The following is a 26,900-nucleotide window of genomic DNA, read 5'->3' as shown; positions in this document are numbered from 1 at the left end:
GCCTGAACACGCCCCGTGCTCAGCCAGCACGGGGCCGTGCCCAAGAAGCAGCAGAAAAGACAAACCTGTAGAAGCTTCTATTGCCCACCACGGGGCCGTGTCCAGTGAGCACGAGGGCGTGGCGAAAGTACAGCAGGCGCATTAATTGTAATTGCGAATTACAATTAATGAAGAGAGAGAGTGTCAGACGGGCACGGGGGCGTGTCCAGCGGACACGGGGCCGTGCCCAGCCTTCTGTTCAGCCTATAAATAGGAGTGCTTGGTTTCATTCCAATCTATCCCTTGGCACACCACCTCTCTCACACTTCATCCACCACCCACCACCACCATAACACCATCATCCACCACCATCATCCATTGTCCATCGTAGAGTGTGTGAGTCGTCTCGGGATCCAAGATTGATTGTAAGAGTTCTTGACAATCAAGGCCATGTTTGCCTAAGTCTCTTACATCACTTGGTGAAGACAAGTGTTTAGTATAATACTTTTTATTTTTAATCTTTTGCACTTTTTATTTGGTTTTGTATTAATGACTTTAATAACTAGTTGCTTATGTTGAAGGTGATCTTTCCTTATCGTTTGTCCGTGGTGTCTTGGCATTATTTTACTGTCTATATAAAATAAAAGATTTTCACCATTCATATCTCCACGGTCTATATGGAGGTATGTTGGCTACCTGGTCGGGGGTTAAGGGAACGGTTTGGTAAGGGTCTTGCCCTTGTTCAGCGTTTAGAGGTCCTGCAAGGGACCTGGGTCAAATTTAGTAGGATCTCCTTCAATGCCCATAGGTATTGGATGGCGGGGATCCAAACTCTTTGACCCCCTCATAAGTTAACTACTATTAATACTATAACCCGGCTATTTAGGACTGTATCCCTGCTGACTCAGACTACTTAGCCGAGGGTAACGTCACCGCCAAAAGCGGGGCCTACCACAATTTGCATTAATAACTTAATTCATTATCTTCCAATAATCCAACCCTTTAGGATTGTATTCTTGCTGACTCAAACTACTGGGTTGAGGGTAACGTCGCCTTCAAAAGAGGGGCCTACTACAATAACTAAGATAATCTCTTAAACAAGTGCAAAAGTGCAAAAATAATCAAAGTGCAAAAGTGCAAGTGTTATACTAATACACGAGTCGGATCCAAGTGATTCATCTTGTCTATCTGTTTTTATTTTATTTTTATTTTTCAGTATTTAGTTAGTTTTTATTTTCTTAGTTTAAAAACATTTTTCTAACTTTTTGATTTGATTAGACGTTGAGGATAAACCGGTATTAAAAGCTCTTGTGTCCTTGGACGACCTCGGTATCTTACCAACACTATACTACGTCCACGATGGGTGCACTTGCCCGTATGTGTGTTTAGTGTTAGTGAATATCGTGTTTTATAAATTTAAAACTTGGCTAAAGGTGTAAAAAGGGCTTAATTATATATCTAAATTATATTACACTACACACGCATCAAGTTTTTGGCGCCGTTGCCGGGGACACAAGGATTTTAAGAAAGTTAGGAATCAACGGCCTAATCATACTTTTATTTTTCTTTTTAATTTTTTAGGATTTTCTTAGTTTTTCAGCTTCTGCAGAGCTCAGCACGGGCCGTGCCCGCTGAACACGCCCCCGTGCTCAATCATTGGAACTGGCAATCCTGTTTTAAGTCAGACAGTAAGCTGAACACGGGGCCGTGCTCACTCAACACGCCCCCGTGCCCAAGATTCTCTTACTGAAAACAGAACCGTTAGATCCCGGCGGTTGGTAATTTCTGACACAAACATGAGTGATAGTAATTCTTTTTACTTTCGGCACTCTTATGGTATGTGGTGTCAATTATGTGGAGGCGAACATGAAGAATTAAAATGTTATTTTCTAAATTACAGGTCCCATTATATAGACCCACCAATTCCTTATAACCTTAAGAGGGGCGAAAGTAAAAATAAGCACTATCTCTCCCTCGAATGCGCCCAACCAGATATTCTAGGAGAAATGCTCCTTGACGAGTTATTTCAACTAGAAGAACTAATTCTAAATTGGTCAAAAGAACTTAGGAAGGATTTTATTGATCCGCCCCAAGACGATGACCATGAGGAAATGTTGGAACCGCATTCCGACAACCTCGTTGCTCCCGAAAATACCTTCATACCTAGAAAAGACTTGGACGATAGTCGTCCCTGTGTCGATTGTGCCGTGAAGGACTCTCCATCGACTTCGTTCGGTGCATACATAGACCTGAGCGATTCGGCATACACCTTCTTTAACGAGAGCCCGGGAAAGGGTTGGACTTGTCCACCTAGAAAAAAAATAGGAATTACCCTCACCGACAACCTCTTGCGTTCTCGCCTTAGTATAGGACAATTAAGGTATCTTAGGCACTTTGGGGTTGTTCCTACCAATCAAGAGCCACCCGATACAGATAAACTCTTTAAAAGACTAGACAACTTCATAAAAGACCCGTCGACACGGGGCCGTGTCCAGCCAACACGCCCCCGTGTTCACCAAAAGATTCCCTTCTGATCAGTACGTCAGAATACGGACAAACTGTGTCAGAATTTCACCTGCACACGGGGCCGTGTCCAACAGACACGAGGCCGTGTCCAGGATGCTGTCGTTTTCTATAAATGCAGCCAAGAATTCTGCACATTTGGACCAACTTGGGATAGAGATTTGAAGGAATCTTCTCTCAAACTATCCTAGGTAAGTCTAAAAGAAGGTTCCAACAACCCATCTTGTCCTTTCCTCTTCTAGCCATTTCCTTCTTTTTCATCTTTCTTCAAGAACTACCATTAAAAGTTTGAATTCTTCAACTTTTATGGTAGGAAGCAATGAGTTTTGTTCAAGGAATCTTGGTAAAAACATGTTGTTTAACATTGTTTAAAGTTATTAATATCCAAAAAGACTACATAAGTTCAGAAAATAACTTAAAACTTCAAGATTCCTTGCTTCAAAATTCTGCAGAAAGATGAACACGGGGCCGTGCTCAATGAGCACGGGGCCGTGTCCAGATACTGTTTCATCAAATAAACTGTTTTTCGGTTTATTTTTCGTAGAATGTCGAGTGAAAACAGCGAAACATCATCCGTTCATTCATCAAACAATCGAAGAGGAAGGAGGCCCTCCGTTGAAGCTACGCTTGTGCACTATGTGATAGCATTAAGGGAGGCTCTCGACGAAATGACGTCAGTAGAGGAGGTCCTAATTGACCGTATTAACGATCTTACGGTGGGGCTCGAAAGCAGCGTCCAAGAAATTAACCTCTTGCACCAGAGGTTAAATATTCTTGTAGCACCCCCGATGGAACCAGTCCTTCCACAACAGGATTGGAACTTGGCACTCGGGGTTAACAACCCTACCGGGTGGGAAGACTTTCCAGCAGGACCTCCCATGGAACACCCACAAGAGATTCCAGCGGAAATCGAAACTCCTCAAACTAATGCAAATGAGCCTTCCTTTCTTCTTCCAAGGGAAGTGGAGGAGTGGCTCGCCGACATGTGAGGAGGGCCACACCCGGAAGAAGGAGTTTCAAAAAGCCTTATCTAACCAAGATTAGTAGCTTCTTGGAAATTTTGCTAATTAAAATAAGACATAGGGCTAGAACTCCATGGTTTAATATTTATGTATTTTCATCTTTAGTTTTTTATAATATCTCTCTATGTTTGCAATGAATTGATGGTTTCTAAGGTTTGATGGTTTATAATAAATAAAACACACTCATGGTGGTAATGGATGAAAAAGAGAACGAGAAAAATGGCCCCATGCACAAAGAACGAAGCAACCCGACACAAATCTCCATTACAGAAGGCTCAACACGGGCCGTGCTCAACCAACACGGCCCCGTGTTGAACCACCTGCAGAAAAAAACGCCTAGTTCAGGGAACTGGACACGGGCCGTGTTCACCAGACACGCCCCCGTGTCCAGGCTTCTGTCCCATTTCTTTAATTTCTGTTACTGGCACCTGAACACGGGGCCGTGTCCGGTCCCCACGGGGCCGTGTCCAGACGGCCAGTAACATAAATCTTTGCTTTTTAACACCACATTGCACATCCAATCAACCTAAAAAATTTATTTTTGGGACACATTGAGGACAATGTGTAATTTAAGTGTGGGGGGGAAGCTAACACTTTGAAACTTTGCAAGTCCTAACAACAAGCCTTACACAAAACTCTATTGGAACCGCTAAACACCCCAAATTTTTTCAAAAAAAAAAAATTCATTTTTTTTTACTTGTTTAAAGTTTAAGTTAGGAATCACAAGATTAATAAGGTTATATTTTTTAAAAATTTACAACCGAGAGCGTCGTGATAACAAGAACCAACATAAGAAAATTTTGAAACGGCATAACAAGTCTAGTTAAAATTTGATTATATATACTTGATCACATTAAAAAACGCATTCCCACAAAAGTGAGTTTTGAGCCTTTATAGAGTATACAAATTTACATCTTTAGACTAAATGCTCATTTTTCGTTTCTTGTGTGAATAGCCGCTTGGTTCTTACAACTCTAGAACTTGCCACGACGATTCATTCCCGGTGATTACCAACTTAAACCCAAGTAAGTAAATGATAGAGGCATTAGGACTAACCATTTTCTCTTTCTACACCATTATTTTTCATTTTTTTTTACCACCTACCAAAATCCCCCTAGTTAACCCCTTTGAGCCTAAACCTTTCGTTTCTTTACCCTAAACCCTTTTTACCCACCAAAAACCCTTTTTATTTTTCACCCTTTATTTTAGTAACAAGCTTGGTTTTTCGCAAGCTCGTTCTTTTATGTGACTAAATAAAAAATTAAAAAAAAATAAATAAATAAATATATATGATGATGAAGTTAAAAACAAACAAAGCTATGCAAACAAAAGCTTGTTTGGAGAAATACTTCAAAATAAAAAGTCACTAAAAACAAAATGTGTTACGAAAACCGATGCTTTTTACGCTTTTCGCCCTTTTACTAACCACTAACCCAACCACCCACCTTTAGCCCAAGCCTAACCCTTAACCCAAAAAGTCCTCTTGATATTTACAAAGGTATAAAGTTAAAAAGGAGGAGGATTGATTGCTTGGCAAGCCTATGGAAGGCGTAAGTTCCATGCCGCTCTCGAGTGATTCACTAAAAATACACCTTTGGCCGAGTGTTGAGTGATCCCCCGTGAGGTATGTGAACTTGTATATAAATGAAATTTTAAAAAGGCATGCTATGCCCAAATAAGTAATTTATCCTATGAAACGTTCTAAATAAATCATAACGAATAGGATTGTAAATAAATAAAAATAAAACCCAAAAAGATCTTGGATTCCCGACACTCTATGACAAGCCAAAAACCTTCTCTTCTACCCATTCCATTTGGGAGTGTAAGCCACATTTAAAGAGTTTTGCTTGAGGACAAGCAAAAGTTCAAGTGTGGGGGTATTTGATGTGTGTAAAATGCAACATATAAATGACATCAATTAAGGCATAAAACTAACCCTTTTTAAGTACTAATGTTGGAAAAAGAGTGTTTTTGTCTTCCTTTTGTATTTTCAGGATGAAATGAGCTCAAATTCACAAAAGAAGCAAAAAGACAGCTAATTCTAACAAAAATACAAGAAAAGGAATAAAAGTAGACTGCCCGAACCCTCAACGGCATCCTCCCAAGCGAAGAAGAGAAAACAGAAGCCTGAACACGCCCCGTGCTCAGCCAGCACGGGGCCGTGCCCAAGAAGCAGCAGAAAAGACAAACCTGTAGAAGCTTCTATTGCCCACCACGGGGCCGTGTCCAGTGAGCATGGGGGCGTGGCGAAAGTACAGTAGGCGCATTAATCGTAATTGCGAATTACAATTAATGAAGAGAGAGTGTCAGACGGGCACGGGGGCGTGTCCAGCGGACACGGGGCCGTGCCCAGCCTTCTGTTCAGCCTATAAATAGGAGTGCTTGGTTTCATTCCAATCCATCCCTTGGCACACCACCTCTCTCACACTTCATCCACCACCCACCACCACCATAACACCATCATCCACCACCATCATCCATTGTCCATCGTAGAGTGTGTGAGTCGTCTCGGGATCCAAGATTGATAGTAAGAGTTCTTGACAATCAAGGCCATGTTTGCCTAAGTCTCTTACATCACTTGGTGAAGACAAGTGTTTAGTATAATACTTTTTATTTTTAATCTTTTGCACTTTTTATTTGGTTTTGTATTAATGACTTTAATAACTAGTTGCTTATGTTGAAGGTGATCTTTCCTTATTGTTTGTCCGTGGTGTCTTGGCATTATTTTACTGTCTATATAAAATAAAAGATTTTCACCATTCATATCTCCACGGTCTATATGGAGGTATGTTGGCTACTTGGTCGGGGGTTAAGGGAACGGTTTGGTAAGGGTCTTGCCCTTGTTCAGCGTTTAGAGGTCCTGCAAGGGACCTGGGTCAAATTTAGTAGGATCTCCTTCAATGCCCATAGGTATTGGATGGCGGGGATCCAAACTCTTTGACCCCCTCATAAGTTAACTACTATTAATACTATAACCCGGCTATTTAGGACTGTATCCCTGCTGACTCAGACTACTTAGCCGAGGGTAACGTCACCGCCAAAAGCGGGGCCTATCACAATTTGCATTAATAACTTAATTCATTATCTTCCAATAATCCAACCCTTTAGGATTGTATCCTTGCTGACTCAAACTACTGGGTTGAGGGTAACGTCGCCTTCAAAAGAAGGGCCTACTACAATAACTAAGATAATCTCTTAAACAAGTGCAAAAGTGCAAAAATAATCAAAGGTTATACTAATACACGAGTCGGATCCAAGTGATTCATCTTGTCTATCTGTTTTTATTTTATTTTTATTTTTCAGCATTTAGTTAGTTTTTATTTTCTTAGTTTAAAAACATTTTTCTAACTTTTTGATTTGATTAGACGTTGAGGATAAACCCGTATTAAAAGCTCTTGTGTCCTTGGACGACCTCGGTATCTTACCAACACTATACTACGTCCACGATGGGTGCACTTGCCCATATGTGTGTTTAGTGTTAGTGAATATCGTGTTTTATAAATTTAAAACTTGGCTAAAGGTGTAAAAAGGGTTTAATTATATATCTAAATTATATTACACTACACACGCATCAGTAGAGCGCGTCATCTTGACTCTATGGGTGTTGCATTGACCGCTTGATGTCAAAGGTCACATGCTCGTCATTCACTCGGAGTGTAATCTGGCCCGCAGCTACATCTACAATGGTCCGGGCGGTATTCAAGAATGGACATCTGAGTATCAAAGGCACCCTAGAGTCCTCATCCATATCCAAGATAACAAAGTCCACGGGAAACACAAAGTTGTCAATCTTGACAAGCATATTCTCAACAAACCCGCATGGATACTTGATCGAACGGTCAGCTAGTCGAATGCTCATCCTCGTAAGTGAAGGCTCACCTAGATCCAGCTTCATATAAGGCATAAGGTTAATGCCTGTTCCCAAATCAGCTAACGCGTAACTAACAGACATATTGCCAAAGACAATGAAGCGTGAAGCTGCCTAGATCTCCCATCTTTGTAGGCAGACGGTTTTGAAGTATAGCTGAGCAACTCTCATTCATCACTACACAGGACATATCCTCGAGTTTTTGCTTGTTCGAGAGGATGCCCTTCAAAAACTTCGCGTACATAGGTATTTGGGCTAAGGCTTCTACGAATGGTATGTTTATATGTAATTGTTTGAACAACTCAAGAACCATAATGTTCTTCATTCTTCTGCTTCTTTAGCCTGCCTGGGTACGGAACGGGAGGAGTGTAATCCTTGACTGGCTTCTGGAGCTGTGCTGTACTTGCTGGGACTCGCCTAGCGTGCACCTCGTCCGAAGTATCAGTCGGGACCGCCTCAGTGATCGGTGGTGAGTCTGATGTGTTGGGTCCGGTGGTTTTACCACTCCTAGTCATCATGGCATTCACATGCCCTCGTGGATTCTGCTCAGTATTGTCTGGAAGACCACCCTGGGGTCTCCCCGACATCATTTTGGCCAACTGAGCAACCAGATTCTCAATGTTTTGAATCGAGGCCTTCCGACTACACATCTCTCTCTCTCTCTCTCTCTCTCTCTCTCGTGAGCTAAGAAACGATCCTCACTTTGTTGATATCGCTTCTCGGCTAGCTGATTTGCACTAGTGGTGCTGCTCAGAAGTTGTGCCATTATCTCTTCCAGCTTGGAATTTGCTTGAGGGGCTTGTTGCTAGGAACTACTCCCGGCACCCTGATTTTGATAAGAATAAGGATGTGGATGGAATAATTGATTGTAAGGTTGGTATGACTGGCCTTGAGCCTGCGCCGGTGCTGGAGCTCGCTGATAAATCCAAGCGGGTTTTGGTTACCCATATTTGCTCTCCACCCAAAGTTCGAGTGATTTCTCCATCCCGGACTATACGTGTTGCTATAGGGATTATTTTGTGGCCTCGCTTGATTGCTGACAAAGTCTACTTCCTCCTGGCCTTCGTACATAACTCCCTGGGAATATGCACCCAGCTCGTGCGATATTCCACATTGCTCACACCCAGAACTAGCCTGTGCTACAGTCTGGGATCTATCAATCTTTGCCGACAGCACCGAAATCTATGCAGCGATAGCCATGTAGTCATCGACAGCTTGAACTCTTGGGCGAGACGATGTATGGCCCCTCTCTCCATCTCGACGTGAACTCAACTTCAACGCAGCTTTCTCGATAATAGGGTAAGCTTCATTAGGCGGCTACGTCCCTAGATCGCCACCTACAAATACATCAAACCGCTCCTCCGTGTCGTAGTTGAGTCCCTAGTAAAAAGTCAGAACTAACTGCCTCTTGGAGAAACCGTGGTGTGGAACATCAAGTAATAAGTCTTTGAATCGCTCCCAGGCTGCATGTAAGGACTCTCTGTCATCCTATCGAAACGTCACGATTCGGTTCCTCAACTTAGTCGTCTTCTCCGGAGGGAAATACTTTTGCATAAACAACTCTGCCATCTCATCCCAAGTCCTGATGGACCCTACGGGAAGTGACATAAGCCAAGATCTAGCTCTGTCGCGCAGTGAAAACAGAAATAGTCGCAACCGAATCGCGTCATCCGAAACATCTCGTATCTTAAAAGTTGAACACACCTCGAGAAATGCAGCAGTTTGTTCCTCATGCTCTCGCCCATCGAACTTTGCACCGAATTTTGTACCATATTTATTATACTAGATTTTATTTCAAAATTAGGCGCTACTACCGTCGGTCGGGCAATGCTTGGCTCCAGGCCTCCACCTCCGGGTTGGTTCGTCTCATTCAAAGGTCGATCATCGTCCGCCATGATGATATCTCTCTCGTCCTCTGAGCTCTCGGTCTCAGAGGGTACCACCGACTCGTCCCTAGTTGTCGTGATTTGCTGCGCAACCGCGTAGGATCTCTCTCAAAGACGTCTCCTCAGATCACGCTCGGGTTCGTTGGATGGTTCAATAGCGGCGGGTGCGGGGGTTGAGGACATCAACCTGCAAGCGAAAAATCGGCACATATAAATATATATTATTATAATTATTCTTTTTTTTTTTTGCTGTAATAAAAATGAATTTTCTGTTTTGAGGCAGGAATATTTCTTTTAAAAAATTCAGAGGTAGGCCCAAAATTTTATAAAAATCAAAAATGAATGAAAATACTTGAACCAGTTAGGACAAAAATAATTTTTTCGGTTCTAAAAACTCAAGAAATAAACGAATAATTAGTTCGAATTCGAACAAATAAATGAAATAAAAGGTTTTACAAATGTATAAATAAGCTTGAAAATGAATGAACTAAATCAACTAAAAAAATAAAATATATTAACAGACAAATAAATAAATAAATGAACTAGAAAATATTTATGAATAGTCACAAGTATGTACACCGATAAGATATTGACTCGGGACGTTCCTAAAGCTCGCCACATCCCCGACAACGGCGCCAAAAATTTGACGTGTGCGTGCATATAAATGTTTTTACAATGAATTTTACACACGATTCAGTTTTAAATTTATAAAAATGATTTATACTTCAACGTTAAACCACACACAAAAGGGCAACTGTACCCCGTCATGTATGTAGTAAAGTATCGGTAAAAACCAAGTGTCGATCCAAGGATGCGAACGAATGCAATAATACTAAACCTTTGTCATTAAATTACCAGTAAATAGATAGATGGATAATTTGTTTAAACTAAAATATGACTAAACATATATTTTTAAAACATAATAGACTCCAGATATAAAAATAGGTAAATATCCTTGCTTTACGAACAACCGGAACATGTTAACTAAGTCGGTTTTTCCACTAGAATACTTGATCAATTTTCCATTTTTCAAAGACAATTAGTATCCCTTTCGGGAATCCTAACATGACAACTCTTTGGAAAGTTAAACCGATAAACACACTTCAACCACCTAAAATTGTTCTTTAACGCCCAATTGATGAATGTCTATGGAAATCCCCTAAAATAAGTTAGTCATCCGTTAGGAATTTTCTAACTTCACTTAATCAGGGAAAGCGACACCGATAAACACAATGCAACCACCGAGACAAGCATAAACTAAATTAAATCACAACCGAGCTCATTTTACAAATCTTGAACATAAATTCACCAAGAAAGCAATTTGTGCCTAAATTACTAACAAAGTTTACAACTTATGTCAAGAATTCATAACAACATCATCTAACTCGTTAAGGTCCTTCCGTGAGGGAAAGCATTCATGATTAATATTAATTACCCCTTATTAAACCAATAACCATTTGTAGTTTCATGGTGTAAACATTTTAAACAAGTTAAAAGTCTACTAATAAATGATTAATAAGCTTCTTTTTGCAAATATCTCAACTAACCACATACTAATCATCCAAGATAATTAATTATAATCAAGAATCCAACATCAACAAACAAGGTTACAAACTAATCATCAAGGGTTAACATATAAAGTGCTAAGTGTCATTACAAACTTGATTAACAAGCAAATGGTTGTTTATGAAGCAAGGAATACTAGTTTTTTTGCCAGTAGGCTACAATATTACAAAAAACATCAACCAAATGCTTGAATCAAAAACAAAATCATGGAAAGATTCAAGAATCAAACCATAAACAAGCACTTGATTGAAGGCCCCGGATGGTAACGGGGCTTCTAGGCACGGTGGGGGCTTGATTCCGGGAAAAAGACGTAACCTCCAGATCCAGAAATTCGCATGAAATGCTCCCAAAAATCCAGAATTCCCGAACAGAATGCCCTCTGATGTGTTTTATAACTTTTTCAATTGGCATGGTCGTGCCAATAAAGTGCACGACCGTGCACTGTTCAGGAGATCTTGTGACGTCAGCAGATCTGGGTAGGTGATCAAGATTGGCACTGCCGTGCCACTGGTGGCATGGTCGTGCATTTCCAAGAGGCAACCGGCACTGCCAGCTGCACTGGCAGTGCTTTCGAGGAAAGGAGATCGGCACGGTCATGCCAGCCAACGCACGGTCGTGTGTTTCCAAGAATATCTGGCACTGTCAGCTGCACTGGCAATGCATCTCGAACCGTAGGCATGGTCTTCGGGATGGCACGGTCGTGCTAAAATTGGCACTGCCGTGCCAACCGTGCTGAACTCAATAGAATCTTTGTATCTCTGCTGATTCGCTCGGAAAGTCCTCGTTTTCTTCATCTTCTTGTTCGGCACACTATTTAAGGCCTGTAAATAAAAACATACATGATTAAGTGTCTAATCCTTGGTTTTATGGCCGAAAACGCGTAAAATGGGGGTAAAATAGGGGATTAAAGTATGTGTAATTTAACGAATATCACATTGCAAGCTGGGTAAAAGTGTGGTGGGTGGAGTGAAGGTTGGGTAAAATCTGGTTGTATGTTTATGGGCAGGGCCGACCTTGTGGGTGGGCGAGCCGCACCCTGTCGAGGCCCGATTTTTCCGAGGGCTTGATTTTTTTTCACATATATGTTTTTTAAAATGTGAAACTGAAAAATTTATTGGACGCTCTCAATAAAAAAATTAATCTCACAATTTATTGGATCCAAATAATTTTATTTTGATCCGTATCTAGAATTTTATAATATATTGGGCCCATGGTTGTAAAACAAGGTTTCCAAGGCCGAGTACTCCCCGAGTAGTCGCTACAAGGTAGGCTGCCGAGGCGACTTTCTCTAACTCCGCCTAATTACTTGGAATCGATCAAACGCGGTCAAACTCGGCCAAAATCAGATCTAGTTGGTTAATTCGGGCCGAGTTTGACTTAAAAAATAATAAAACATAATTTATATGACTATTATATTAAATAATGAATATCATTTTCACGTATTTTGTTATAAATATTAATAAATTTATGTTATTAGACATATATTTAATTTCTGAAAACTAATTTCTTTATAATTTAACATGTCCGAGTACTCCCCGAGTACTCTCCGCCTATGTCGAGTACTCTCAACTCCCCGGTCGACCGACTAGGGAGCGCCTAACGACTTTTGCAACCATGATTGGGCCCAGTAGTCTTATTTAATTAATAATAAGAACTAAAACAAGTGACGTTGCTACGGTTGTTCGATTCCAGCGACTGACCCACTAACCAAACATTGTCACTTCACGCCACCACCACTGCCATGCCGACGCCGACGATAGCCGAAGACAATCGGAATTGATGCCGGCGACCACCATAGCCCAATCATTCAATCAAAGTATTTTTTTATTATTTGTCAACTTTATTGATTCATACAATTTTGCTCTAATATATAGTGGTTTATTTAGCCTTAAATTGAATGTTTTATTGAATGTTGAGCCATAATTTGAGTTTGTTAGTGTTAGACGTTGAGCCTTAAATTGGGTGTTTGTTGATTGTTAGACTTAGAAATTAGAATTGAGTAATTGTTAATTCTATCATCGGTTAGCTAGTATGACATCATTTCTATTATTCTAATACTATATTTTTATAGGTTTATTGTTATAAAGTTAATTGTCGTTTTAAAAAAGGTTATATCATTTGTTTCTATAGGGCCCTTTTTCCGGCTTAGCCGAGGCACCTAAATCTTCAGGGACAACTCTGTTTATGGGTTTCTATAAGCAACAAATGGAGAGGGTCCGGATGCCCAAATAGCAATCGCGCGTCCCTTACAACCTCCTCTACCACACCTTACAATCGCGTGTCAGTGTGTATATATTTTTGATGTATATTTAAGCCCTTTTTACACTTTTAGCCAAGTTTTAAATTTATAAAACACGATATTTACTAACACTAAACACACATATGGGCAAGTGCACCCATCGTGGACGTAGTATAGTGTTGGTAAGATACCGAGGTCGTCCAAGGACACAAGAGCTTTTAATACCGGTTTATCCTCAACGTCTAATCAAATCAAAAGGTTAGAAAAAATGATTTAAACTAAGAAAAATAAAAACTAACTAAATGCCGAAAAATAAAATAAAATAAAACAGATAGACAAGATGAATCACTTGGATCCGACACGTGTGTTAGTATAACCTTTGATTATTTTCGCACTTTTGCACTTGTTTAAGAGATTATCTTAGTTATTGTAGTAGGCCCCTCTTTTGAAGGCGACGTTACCCTCAACCCAGTAGTTTGAGTCAGCAAGGATACAATCCTAAAGGGTCGGATTATTGAAAGATAATGAATTAAGTTATTAATGCAAATTATGGTAGGCCCCGCTTTTGGCGGTGACGTTACCCTCGGCTAAGTAGTCTGAGTCAGCAGGGATACAGTCCTAAATAGCCGGGTTATAGTATTAATAGTAGTTAACTTATGAGGGGGTCAAAGAGTTTGGATCCCCGCCATCCAATACCTATGGGCATTGAAGGAGATCCTACTAAATTTGACCCAGGTCCCAAGCAGGACCTCTAAACGCTGAACAAGGGCAAGACCCTTACCAAACCGTTCCCTTAACCCCCGACCAGGTAGCCAACATACCTCCATATAGACCGTGGAGATATGAATGGTGAAAATCTTTTATTTTATATAGACAGTAAAATAATGCCAAGACACCACGGACAAACGATAAGGAAAGATCACCTTCAACATAAGTAACTAGTTATTAAAGTCATTAATACAAAACCAAATAAAAAGTGCAAAAGATTAAAAATAAAAAGTATTATACTAAACACTTGTCTTCACCAAGTGATGTAAGAGACTTAGGCAAACATGGCCTTGATTGTCAAGAACTCTTACGATCAATCTTGGATCCCGAGACGACTCACACACTCTACGATGGACAATGGATGATGGTGGTGGATGATGGTGATATGGTGGTGGTGGGTGGTGGATGAGGTGTGAGAGAGGTGGTGTGCCAAGGGATGAGGGAGAATGAAACCAAGCTCCTCTATTTATAGGCTGGACAGAACGCTGGACACGGCCCCGTGTCCACTGGACACGGCCCCGTGCCCGTCTGACACTCTCTCTCTTCATTAATTGTAATTGCGAATTACAATTAATGCGCCTGCTGTACTTTCAACACGCCCCCGTGCCCGCTGGGCACGGCCCCGTGGTGAGCAATGGAAGCTTCTACTGGTTTGTCTTTTCTGCTGCTTCCTGGGCACGCCCCCGTGTTCGCTGGACACGGGGCGTGTTCAGACTCTGTTTTCTTCTCTTTGTTTTGGGAGGTGCCGTTGAGGGTCCGGGCAGTCCACTTTTGTTCCTTTTCTTGTATTTATGGTAGAATTAGTGGTCTTTTTGCTTCTTTTGTGATTTTGAGCTCATTTCATCCTGAAAATACAAAAGGAAGACAAAAACACTCTTTTTCCAACATTAGTACTTAAAAAGGGTTAGTTTTATGCCTTAATTGATGTGTTTTATATGTTGCATTTTACACACATCAAATACCCCCACACTTGAACTTTTGCTTGTCCTCAAGCAAAACTCTTTTAATGTGGCTTACACTCCCAAATGGAATAGGTAGAAGAGAAGTTTTTTTTTTTTTTTTTTTTTAGCTTGTCCTAGAGTGTCGGGAATCCAAGGTTTTTATAGGTTTTATTTTTATTTTATTTACAATCCTATTCGTTATGATTTATTTTGAACTTTTCATAAGATAAACTACTTATTTTGGCATAACATGTCTTATCAAAATTCCATTTATATACAAGTTCACATACCTCACGGGAGATCACTCAATCACTCGGCCGAAGGTGTATATTTAAGTGAATCGCTCGAGAGCGGCACAGACTTACGTTTTCCATAGGCTTGCCAAGCGATCAATCCTCCTCCTTTTTAACTTTTTACCTTTGTAAATATCAAGAGGACTTTTGGGGTGAAGGCTTGGGTTTAAAGGTGGGTGGTTGGTTAGTGGTTAGTAAAAAGGGCGAAAGTCGTAACAAGTGTCGGTTTTCATAAAATACCTTATTTTTAGTGACATTTATTTTTGAAGTATTTCTCCAAACAAGCTTTTGTAGCTTTTGTTTGTTTTTGACTTCATTATATATATATATATATTTTTTTCTTTTTTTTCTTTTTTTCGTCACGTAAAGGGTATGTTTATGAAAAACCGAGCTTGTTACTAAAATAAGGGTGAAAAAAAAATAAAAAAGGTTTTTGGTGGGTAAAAAAAAATTGTTTTGGGGGTAATGAAATGAAAGGTTTAGGCTCAAAGGGGTTTTTCTAGGGGGATTTTGGGTAGGTAAAAAAAATGAAAAATAATGGTTTTGAAAGAAAAATAGTTAGTCCTAATGCCTCCATCATTTACTTACTTGGGTTTAAGTTGGTAAGGACCGGGAATGTATCGTCGTGGCAAGTTCTAGATTTGTAAAGACCGAGCGGCTATTCACACAAGAAACGAAAAATGAGCATTTAATATAAATATGTATTTTTTTATGCTCAATAAAGGCTCAAAACTCACTTTTGTGGGAATGGGTTTTTAATGTGACCAAGCATATATAATCGAATTTTAGCTAGGCTTGTTATACCGTTTCATAATTTTCTTATGTTAGTTCTTTTTATCACGACGCTATCGGTTGTAAATTTGTAAAAATATAACCTTTTTAGAACTTGTTATTCCCAACTTAAACTAAGACAAGTAAATAAAAAAAATGAAAAAGTTTTTGAAAAAAAAAATTGGGGTGTTTAGCGGTTCCAATAGAGTTTTGTGTAAGGCTTGTTTTAGGATTTTGCAAAATTTCAAGGTTTTAGCATCCCCCCCACACTTAAATTACACATTGTCCTCAATGTGTCCAAAAATGAAGTTTTTGGTTGATTAGAATATGTAAAAGTGTGTTTAAAAACAAAGATTTGTGTTACTGGCACTCTGGACACGGCCCCGTGTCCATTGGACACGGCCCCGTGGTGAACTGCCAGTAACGAAAAACTTACAGAGGGTGGACACGGGGGCGTGTTAGGTGAACACGGCCACGTGTCCGGCAAAAATCTGCAGGTCAGTAGCCAAACAGCAGAACTGGGAGATGGGCACGGGGGCGTGTCGGCTGGACACGTCCCCGTGTGGACAGTCTGTTAGCCACAAAAATAGGTTTTTCCCCCGGTTTCTTCATCCTAGGGCTGCAAGTGCCAATGTTTAGCACTCTAACCCTTGCATTGCACCTGTTCAATCATTCAATACCATCCAACCAAGCACAAACCATCCTAATCTTACCATTGTCAAATATTATCCAAACATAAAGTAAAACAAAATAAAGATAAAAAATAGTTAAGGAAAGTAAATTGTTTGACAAATGGCACGCAGGCCATGAATTGTTCGATGGATAAGAAGGGTAATCAAACCTGTGGGCTCATCACCAGCCAGCCCCTTGCTCCTCCCAGCCTCCTACTCCATATCTTCATCACTATCTCCACCTCCGCCTCCCTGCCTCGCCATGTACTCCCGGATGCTACCGATATCATCTTGTATATCGTTGACGCTGCGTTCGATAGCTCCAACCCGGAGGTGTGTGTTGTTGGCGAGGTTGTAGGTGTTCCTGGTGCACATGAGGTTTTCCTGCAAAAGATCATGTAAACTTTGGAAGTTAGGAAAACCGCCTCCTTGAGAGGAGGATTGACCCGGATCGCCTTGGGGAGGGTATTGATAATGTGGAGGTGGTGCATGAAGAACTAGAGCCTCCTGCGGGTTCCATGCGTAGCCTTGTGTCCTCTGAAAGCTCACCGTCCCGTCCTCCGCTTCATACAGCAAGTTCATGGCTCGGCAGATATGATAATCAACTCGTCCCGACCATGGACTCCTTTCGAAGGACTTCGGGATATTCGTGAAGTGCTTGAAAAGACGGTACACCCATCCCCCGAAGAAGATTGGTGTAGGAGCAGAGGCAAGGCGGTTTAAGTGCATGTTCCGCAGCAGGAGGTAAGAAACATCGAGAGGCTTCTGGTTATGGATGCAGTGAAGGACAACCAAATCTTTCAACCCAACAACGCCACTACTGTCATGGCGTTGGTTCAGCGAGTACGTGAGGAGCCTGTGGATGTAGCGGTATAGCGGGTCCCTCAGTTTAGTGCTCTTTGTGCTGCTTGGGTTGTAGATCCCATCACCGATTTGAGCCCATGCAGCTTGGCGTTCAGTTGCGTCCAAGTCTCGCAATCCCCCGGTATTCTCTTCATTCCCCGCTTCTTCATCTTTGTACAGCCCGATGATGGATCCAAACTGCGCCACGGAGGTTCTATAGGTCGTACCTCCACATCGAAATTCCACCGCCTCGTGATCAAACGGTTCGCATCTTGTGTTGAAGACGAATGTGCTATAGAACTCCAATGTGCATTGATGGACCGACCGAAGTCGGGCAGTCAATGCGACGTGCAGTGGACCCGTCACTATGTTGTTGAAGCGGTCCAGTTGGTTTACCATTGTCAGCAAATCAGTACATGCCCGCCTTGGATACTCTTCGGGCCTTGTTTGTAGGACCTCGTAGCGAGCCCTGGCGTCAAGTTCGCTGGCATTGAACCGTGTGAATCTGGACATCTGAAAAGAATACAGCAAAAGTTAGTGCGAAACATGGAAATTCAGGTTGAAAACTGCAAACAGTGGGCTGGACACGGCCCCGTGTTCAGCGGACACGGCCCCGTGTCCAGGCGTCTGTAACACCTAATTTTCATTTTTTCGTCCCGGTTTCGAAAACCTGAAAATTTTTAGCCTAGTAGCAGCGGTTTCCCCCGAAAATGAAACCCTAAGTGTCATTTTTCCAAAATCAAACCATTTACCCTTTCAATTTTGTGTTTTTCGGTTCAAGAACAAGGGTTTGTGTTTTTAGTTGGAAATCGGACAAATCTATCAACAATACATGTCTATTTACTTCCTACTACTCTACTCTAAACTACTACTAACAATTTTCATCAAAAATTTTTGAGTTCGATCCGGATGAACATGAAGAACCCTAGATTTCCCCCAATTTTTGATGTTTTAACTCCATGCAAGTAACTAATCTAACTACTAAGAAGGATAGAATCATACCTTGATGTCGTTAGGTTCGGTGGTGACGTTCGAAATCTGCAGAAAATCGCCTCTAACCAGAGAGTTTTCGGCGAAACGGGGCGTGTGGAATGGTGTAACTGATAGAAAAAGAGGGTTTTATCCCGACAGTCGCCTCGACACGGCCCCGTGCCCAGCAGACACGGCCCCGTGCCGGGTGAAGTTTTTTGAAATTTTTTTTTTTTTTTTTTTTTTTACGTGTTCGTGTGCATGCCCCTTATTTCCGAAAAATGGTTAGATGATTTTTCCTGTTTTGAACGTATACTTACCTGTAACATGTCGGATATGAGTTTATTCGTTGACCGTTTGAAGTGCGATTTCCTCTTCCTCATCCTCAATGGATCCTCTGTAGAGTTTCAGCCGTTGGCCATTGACCTTGAATGGTGTCCCATTTCGAGTTTTAATTTCTACTGCACCGTGTGGAAAAACATGGGTGACTGAAAAAGGTCCCGACCACCTAGACTTTAACTTACCAGGAAACAATCGAAGTCGCGAATTAAACAATAGAACTTGGTCTCCAATCCGAAATTCATTAGATTTAATATATTTATCATGCAAATTTTTCATCTTTTCTTTATAAATTTCGGAGTTAGAATATGCATAATTTCTAAGTTCTTCTAATTCGTTTATTTGACAAAATCGATTTTTACCGGCAACTTCTAAGTCTAAGTTTACGTTTTTTATTGCCCAGTAGGCTTTGTGAGCGATTTCTACTGGCAAGTGACAACTTTTTCCATAGACGAGTTTATATGGGGTTGTGCCTATAGTGGTTTTTGAAGCGGTTCGAAAAGCCCATAAAGCGTCGTCTAGTTTGTCGGCCCATTCTTTTTTATTTATTCCTACGGTTTTCTCAAGTATTCGTTTTAAACCTCGATTAGTCACTTCGGCTTGCCCATTTGTTTGAGGATGATATGCTGTTGAGACCCTGTGATAGACCCCATACCTTGTTAATATTTTTTCGAGTTGATGATTGCAAAAATGGGTACCTCTATCACTTATTAATGCTTTTGGTGTCCCGAAACGAGAGAACAACTTTTTCAGGAATTTTACCACTACTCTTCCATCATTTGTTGGAAGAGCCTCGGCCTCTGCCCATTTAGACAAGTAATCGACTGCCACAAGTATATATTTGTTTCCCCTTGAAGGTGGGAAGGGTCCCATGAAATCGAGTCCCCACACATCAAAGATTTCACAAACGAGAATGCCATTTTGAGGCATTTCATTTTTGGAAGAAATATTACCTGTTCTTTGGCAGGCATCACATGTCTTTACAGGGTTTTGTGCATCCTTGTAAATGGTCGGCCAGTAAAATCCCGAATCAAATACCTTTCTTGCGGTACTTGCGGCACCATGATGTCCTCCGTATGGACCTTCATGACAATGACGGAGTATTCTTCGTGCTTCATTACCATGGACACACCTTCGGATGAGTTAGTCGGCACACATTTTGAAAAGATAGGGGTCTTCCCAAAAGTAATGCTTTACATCAGCAAAGAACTTTTTTCTTTGATGATGTGGCCATCCTTTGGTGACTATACCACTGGCTAAGAAATTAGCGTAGTCGGCATACCATGGTTCTTGTCTGCTTTCCATCATTTCCAGGGACTCCGTGGGAAATTTTTCGTTGATTTGCTCGTCCCTGGTTGTCTCCAAAGCTGGGTCTTCTAAGCGTGAGAGATGATCCGCAGCAGTGTTTTCTGCTCCTCTTTTGTCCTTGATTTCAATGTCGAATTCTTGGAGGAGTAGAATCCACCTTATCAAGCGGGGTTTTGCGTCTTGCTTCTTGAAGAGGTACCTGATGGCTGCATGGTCTGTATAAACTATTGTTTTAGAAAGAACAAGATAAGAACGAAATTTATCAAAAGCAAATACCACCGCTAGTAACTCTTTTTCTGTAGTTGTATAATTTTCTTGTGCATCATTTAGAGTTTTACTAGCATAATAAATTGGGTGGAAATGTTTTTCTTTTCTTTGTCCCAAGACTGCTCCAACAGCAAAGTCGCTTGCATCGCACATGATTTCGAAAGGAAATTTCCAATCAGGTGCTATCATGATAGGTGCATTGACTAGCATTTCCTTGAGGGTTAGAAATGCTTGATTGCATTCCTTGTCAAAGATGAAGGGTGCATCTTTTTCAAGCAATTTTGTTAGAGGTCTTGAAATTTTCGAAAAGTCTTTGATAAACCTTCTATAGAATCCGGCATGCCCTAGGAAACTTCTGATTGCTCTCACGGAGGATGGAGGAGGTAATCGAGAAATAGTCTCTATTTTTGCTCGATCAACTTCCATTCCTTCGCTTGAGATTTTATGCCCGAGTACTATTCCCTCTGTTACCATGAAATGGCATTTTTCCTAGTTAAGGGCGAGGTTAGTTTCCTCACATCGGGATAGCATTCGTTCAAGATTATCGAGGCATTGATCATATGAGTCTCCAAAGATGGAAAAGTCATCCATGAAGACTTCCATGGTTTTTTCAATCATATCATGGAAAATGGCGACCATACAACGTTGGAATGTTGCAGGTGCATTACATAGACCGAATGGCATGCGTCGATATGCAAAAGTTCCGTAGGGGCATGTGAAAGTTGTTTTCTCTTGGTCTTCTGGTGCTATCGGTATTTGGAAGTAACCTGAAAAACCATCTAAGAAACAATAAAATTTATGACCGGATAATCTTTCTAACATTTGATCAATGAATGGTAAAGGAAAGTGGTCTTTCCTTGTTGCTTCATTTAATCTCCTATAATCTATACAGACTCTCCATCCTGTGACGGTTCTCGTGGGTATTAATTCATTTTTCTCGTTAGTTATTACCGTCATACCTCCTTTCTTTGGGACTACTTGGACGGGACTTACCCACGGGCTATCGGAGATAGGGTAGATTAGTCCGGCGTCGAGTAGTTTGATGACTTCATTTTTAACCACTTCTTGAACATTGGGGTTCACTCTTCGTTGTGGTTGAATCACCGTTTTGTAGTCATCATTCATTAAAATTTTGTGCGTGCACATGGAAGGACTTATTCCTTTAATATCTACAAGCTTCCAAGCGATCGCATTTTTGTGTTTTTTAAGTAGGTTAACTAATTTTTCTTTTTCTTTGCTAGTTAATTTAGACGAAATAATTACAGGTAAACTACCATCTTTGCCGAGAAAAGCATATTCCAAACCTTTAGGAAGTTCTTTGAGCTCAATGGGTGGGTCTTTAGGAGACACCTTATTTTGTGGCTCGTCTAGATCAAGAACTTTAAAAGTTTGTTCTATGGCTACCTCTTCATCGACAAAGTGGTCTTCTTCGTTGATTGTATCGGGTGGTTCAGCTTCATCTTCAATTAGGGGGTCATTATTGCCAAAAGGATATTTCATTGAGCGCTCAAGATCTATGCTCCTTTTGAATGCCCCTAATTGAAGAGGTAGATTGTTGAATTTCCGGTTTTTCAAAGCTTTGTGAGTTTGTACAAAAGGTTTTCCCAAGACTAGGGGGCATCATCTAAAATGACGAAGTCGGTTGGGATTACCATTTGATTTGTTTGAACCAAAACATCTTCAACTACACCGATTGATTTCATTACTTTTCGGTCGGATAGAAAAATGGGTATTTGAAGTGGAGTGAAATCACTAATACTTAACTTTTCAAAAATGTAGTTAGGCATTATGTTAACACAAAGATCTTTATCAATAGTGATATTGCTAATAAACGAATTTTGAAAGAAACATGGAACCGGTGTGATGTTAATTTCAAAAGGATCTTCTTTTATCAGCGAGGTTTGATCATTAGTTAACTTAACACTTACTAAGTCATTGATTTTAGCATTAGTGTTTAACTCTTTTAAAAACTTGGCATGAGGGGTTATTAAACAATGATTTTCGAAAGTAGGTGACAAGAGAATAATTTCCTCAAAATTAGACTCTTCTTGAATTTTAACATTATCGGACTCACCATTTTCGTTGTTTAACTCATGTGTCTGTTTTTCACTTTCTTGTTTTTCCATTTTTACACTTTCAACTATCTCTACGTTGTTATCATTTTTTAGCTCTTCTTTTGCGCGGGATTCCTTTTCCCTTGCGCGAGATTCTTTTATGCAACGTTCGATAGTTTTAATGTGCTCTAATATCCTATTGGTTACTTCGGTGAGATTGAAAGAATTTGGATCCTCAAAGCTTGAATCCGGTTGTTCGATCCTTGGTTCCTCATAATACTCATATGAAGTAGATGGTTCGCACCATTGTTCTTCATTGTAAGTATATGATGGATAAGGGTCGAAACTTTGTTCTTCATAGTACTCATATGAGGTGGGTTGTTCACGCCATGGTTCCTCATAATAAGAGTATGAAGGTGGTGGCTCATATGTTGAATCTTCAAAGTATGAGTATGAAGGCTCATACCTTGGTTCATCAAAATATGAGTATGAGGGAGTAGGTTCATACCTTTGGTCTTCATAGGATGTGTATGAAGTTGATGGCTCGTACCTGGGCTCCTCATAATGGTTGTATGAATTGGATGGTTGATATGAAGTACTATATTGAACCGAGCGTGCATTACGACAATTAGTGCAATAATTACCTCTATAATCATCCTCATCATAGGTGTAGTTGTAACCTCTTGAGTATTGATCCATAAGAATCACTCAACAGATCACAACTGAGTCTCGGGACCAGAAAACAAAAATAAGACGGAAACAGAAGCTGGACACGGCCCCGTGTTGAGTGAACACGGCCCCGTGTTCAGGGACTGTATATGGGCGTTTTAATTAAATTTACTGGTCACGTTGAGCACGGGGGCGTGTTCGGTGAGCACGGCCCCGTGTTTAGACTCTGTATCTGGGTATCTACTCTAAAATATGCAGCACGGGGGCGTGTTCAGTGAGCACGGCCCCGTGTTCAGGCTACTGTAAATGCAAAACTAAACTAAAATGCAGAAAAATGCGCGCATTTTGAAAAAGGTTTTGAAAAACTGATTAGGCCGTCGATTTTAAGCTTTCTTAAAATCCTTGTGTCCCCGGCAGCGGCGCCAAAAACTTGATGCGTGTCAGTGTGTATATATTTTTGATGTATATTTAAGCCCTTTTTACACTTTTAGCCAAGTTTTAAATTTATAAAACACGATATTTACCAACACTAAACACACATATGGGCAAGTGCACCCATCGTGGACGTAGTATAGTGTTGGTAAGATACCGAGGTCGTCCAAGGACACAAGAGCTTTTAATACCGGTTTATCCTCAACGTCTAATCAAATCAAAAGGTTAGAAAAAATGATTTAAACTAAGAAAAATAAAAACTAACTAAATGCCGAAAAATAAAATAAAATAAAACAGATAGACAAGATGAATCACTTGGATCCGACACGTGTGTTAGTATAACCTTTGATTATTTTCGCACTTTTGCACTTGTTTAAGAGATTATCTTAGTTATTGTAGTAGGCCCCTCTTTTGAAGGCGACGTTACCCTCAACCCAGTAGTTTGAGTCAGCAAGGATACAATCCTAAAGGGTCGGATTATTGAAAGATAATGAATTAAGTTATTAATGCAAATTATGGTAGGCCCCGCTTTTGGCGGTGACGTTACCCTCGGCTAAGTAGTCTGAGTCAGCAGGGATACAGTCCTAAATAGCCGGGTTATAGTATTAATAGTAGTTAACTTATGAGGGGGTCAAAGAGTTTGGATCCCCGCCATCCAATACCTATGGGCATTGAAGGAGATCCTACTAAATTTGACCCAGGTCCCAAGCAGGACCTCTAAACGCTGAACAAGGGCAAGACCCTTACCAAACCGTTCCCTTAACCCCCGACCAGGTAGCCAACATACCTCCATATAGACCGTGGAGATATGAATGGTGAAAATCTTTTATTTTATATAGACAGTAAAATAATGCCAAGACACCACGGACAAACGATAAGGAAAGATCACCTTCAACATAAGTAACTAGTTATTAAAGTCATTAATACAAAACCAAATAAAAAGTGCAAAAGATTAAAAATAAAAAGTATTATACTAAACACTTGTCTTCACCAAGTGATGTAAGAGACTTAGGCAAACATGGCCTTGATTGTCAAGAACTCTTACGATCAATCTTGGATCCCGAGACGACTCACACACTCTACGATGGACAATGGATGATGGTGGTGGATGATGGTGATATGGTGGTGGTGGGTGGTGGATGAGGTGTGAGAGAGGTGGTGTGCCAAGGGATGAGGGAGAATGAAACCAAGCTCCTCTATTTATAGGCTGGACAGAACGCTGGACACGGCCCCGTGTCCACTGGACACGGCCCCGTGCCCGTCTGACACTCTCTCTCTTCATTAATTGTAATTGCGAATTACAATTAATGCGTCTGCTGTACTTTCAACACGCCCCCGTGCCCGCTGGGCACGGCCCCGTGGTGAGCAATGGAAGCTTCTACTGGTTTGTCTTTTCTGCTGCTTCCTGGGCACGCCCCCGTGTTCGCTGGACACGGGGCGTGTTCAGACTCTGTTTTCTTCTCTTTGTTTTGGGAGGTGCCGTTGAGGGTCCGGGCAGTCCACTTTTGTTCCTTTTCTTGTATTTATGGTAGAATTAGTGGTCTTTTTGCTTCTTTTGTGATTTTGAGCTCATTTCATCCTGAAAATACAAAAGGAAGACAAAAACACTCTTTTTCCAACATTAGTACTTAAAAAGGGTTAGTTTTATGCTTTAATTGATGTGTTTTATATGTTGCATTTTACACACATCAGTGGGTGTGTTGCGAAGATGGTGCTCAGTGGAGTGGAGGTGTGAAGGTGGTTTGGTCGGGTGTCTGTGTAGATCAGGAGGGGTAAGGTAAAAGAAAAGGAGAGAGGGTTGGGGTGGTAGGTGGGCAAGTGGGAAAATGACCATTTTGCCCTTCATTAAACTGAGGAAAAGGACAAAAAATCAGATTTTTTTGAGAAATCTCTACTGACCTTGCTTTTGGATCAAAATGGCAACAAAATTGAAACCACAGGAACCCATATGCAAAAGATTTGAGTTTTGGACTAAAGTGACAAAAGTGACCAAACCTTAGGGACCAAAATGGCAGTTTACTCGTCAAATAAACTTGACCAATAACACATTAATAATAATTGTTGACCAATAAGACATTAATAATAATTGAACCGGATGATGTATGCTTGTTTGGTTCTTTTGGTTTTCATTTTATACTTACGTGGATATTCTTTACTTAAAATATACTAAAATACAACATTAAATTAAAGAATATTAATTTATACATATAATAAAAGAAACCATGTTAGAGACACATGACGTTCTATGAATCAGTCTTAATTATTTTTCTAAATATTTATTATTATTATTATTATTATTAAAGATATATAAATAAAGTCCAGAAAACTTGTTAAGTTATATCAAAACATAAGGTAGACGGGCAACAAGCTGCGCCGCCAATCCTTTCTGAATTGCAAACCCCAACCTCCCGAACACAAACCCCTGCCCCCCTGGGGTCGAATAATTGCTGTGGATAACCCGTTGAACCCTCGTCAAGAAGTTGACGACTTCTGGCGCTAGGGAGCCAAAAGTATCAAAGGCAAAAGGGATAAAGACATGTTGGTTCTCTGCGCAAGCTTTAGCGTGCTTATCCACTTTCTTTGATTCTGCCTTTCTTGCTGCTAGTCCAGCTACAAACCCGTTTTCCCTTAAACCAACCAAAGGGGAAACACCCGTGAGGTCTACACAAGCATGTTTCCCCCCAGCCCAGCCAAAGACAGGCAGATCCGCTGGTCGCAGAGTAGATCTCCCTTCCATAGGGTCCGTGAGGAAATTCACAGGGGCTTCTTTCTTAGCAGAAATCCCAGCTCTTCTTAAGATGTCCCCCAAAACATCTCGCACCCAGTCATGCCGATATTTAAACCCAGGGAGCTCTTTACAGTGAAAAGATTGATAATATTAGATTTAAAATTTGTAGAAAAGATTTTAATGATAAAGACAAAGATAACTGATAATAATATATTAATTATTATAATCATATATTAATTATTAAAATCTAAAAAAATATAGTAGCGTTTTAAATATTTATAAAGATAAATATTTTATTTAATTGGTAGTTTTAATTGTTTTTTATATTTTGATGATAAGGACAAGGATAACTGATAATCACATATTAAAAATAAAAAAAATAATTTTAATCAACTGTTTCGTTAAAAGAATTTATTCAATACATGTAGAACATATATACTTTTTATAGATTATTTAGAATCCTATTTCTAATAAAGGATCTCATTATCCCGTTTTACACTCCAATGAAATAATAATATTAAATCATAATATCCAACTTATCTCTTGTATATTTAATATTTTTACTAGAATATTCTTTTCTTTTTTTCTGCTGATTATCCAACATCAGGTAATATGTAAGTTTTAACCTAATAAAAAAAAACAAAGTAAAATGTTATAAACCACATAATACACAGCTCTGTAACCTAATAAAAAATAAAGTGAGAGGTTACAATAAGTAAATAGTACCTCAAAGTTCCTTTTGTTAGAAAACACATCTTGATGAC

Source organism: Helianthus annuus, chromosome 2 (assembly GCF_002127325.2).
Source record: "Helianthus annuus cultivar XRQ/B chromosome 2, HanXRQr2.0-SUNRISE, whole genome shotgun sequence".
Classification (NCBI taxonomy): domain Eukaryota; kingdom Viridiplantae; phylum Streptophyta; class Magnoliopsida; order Asterales; family Asteraceae; genus Helianthus; species Helianthus annuus.
This window is presented reverse-complemented; position numbering follows the sequence as displayed.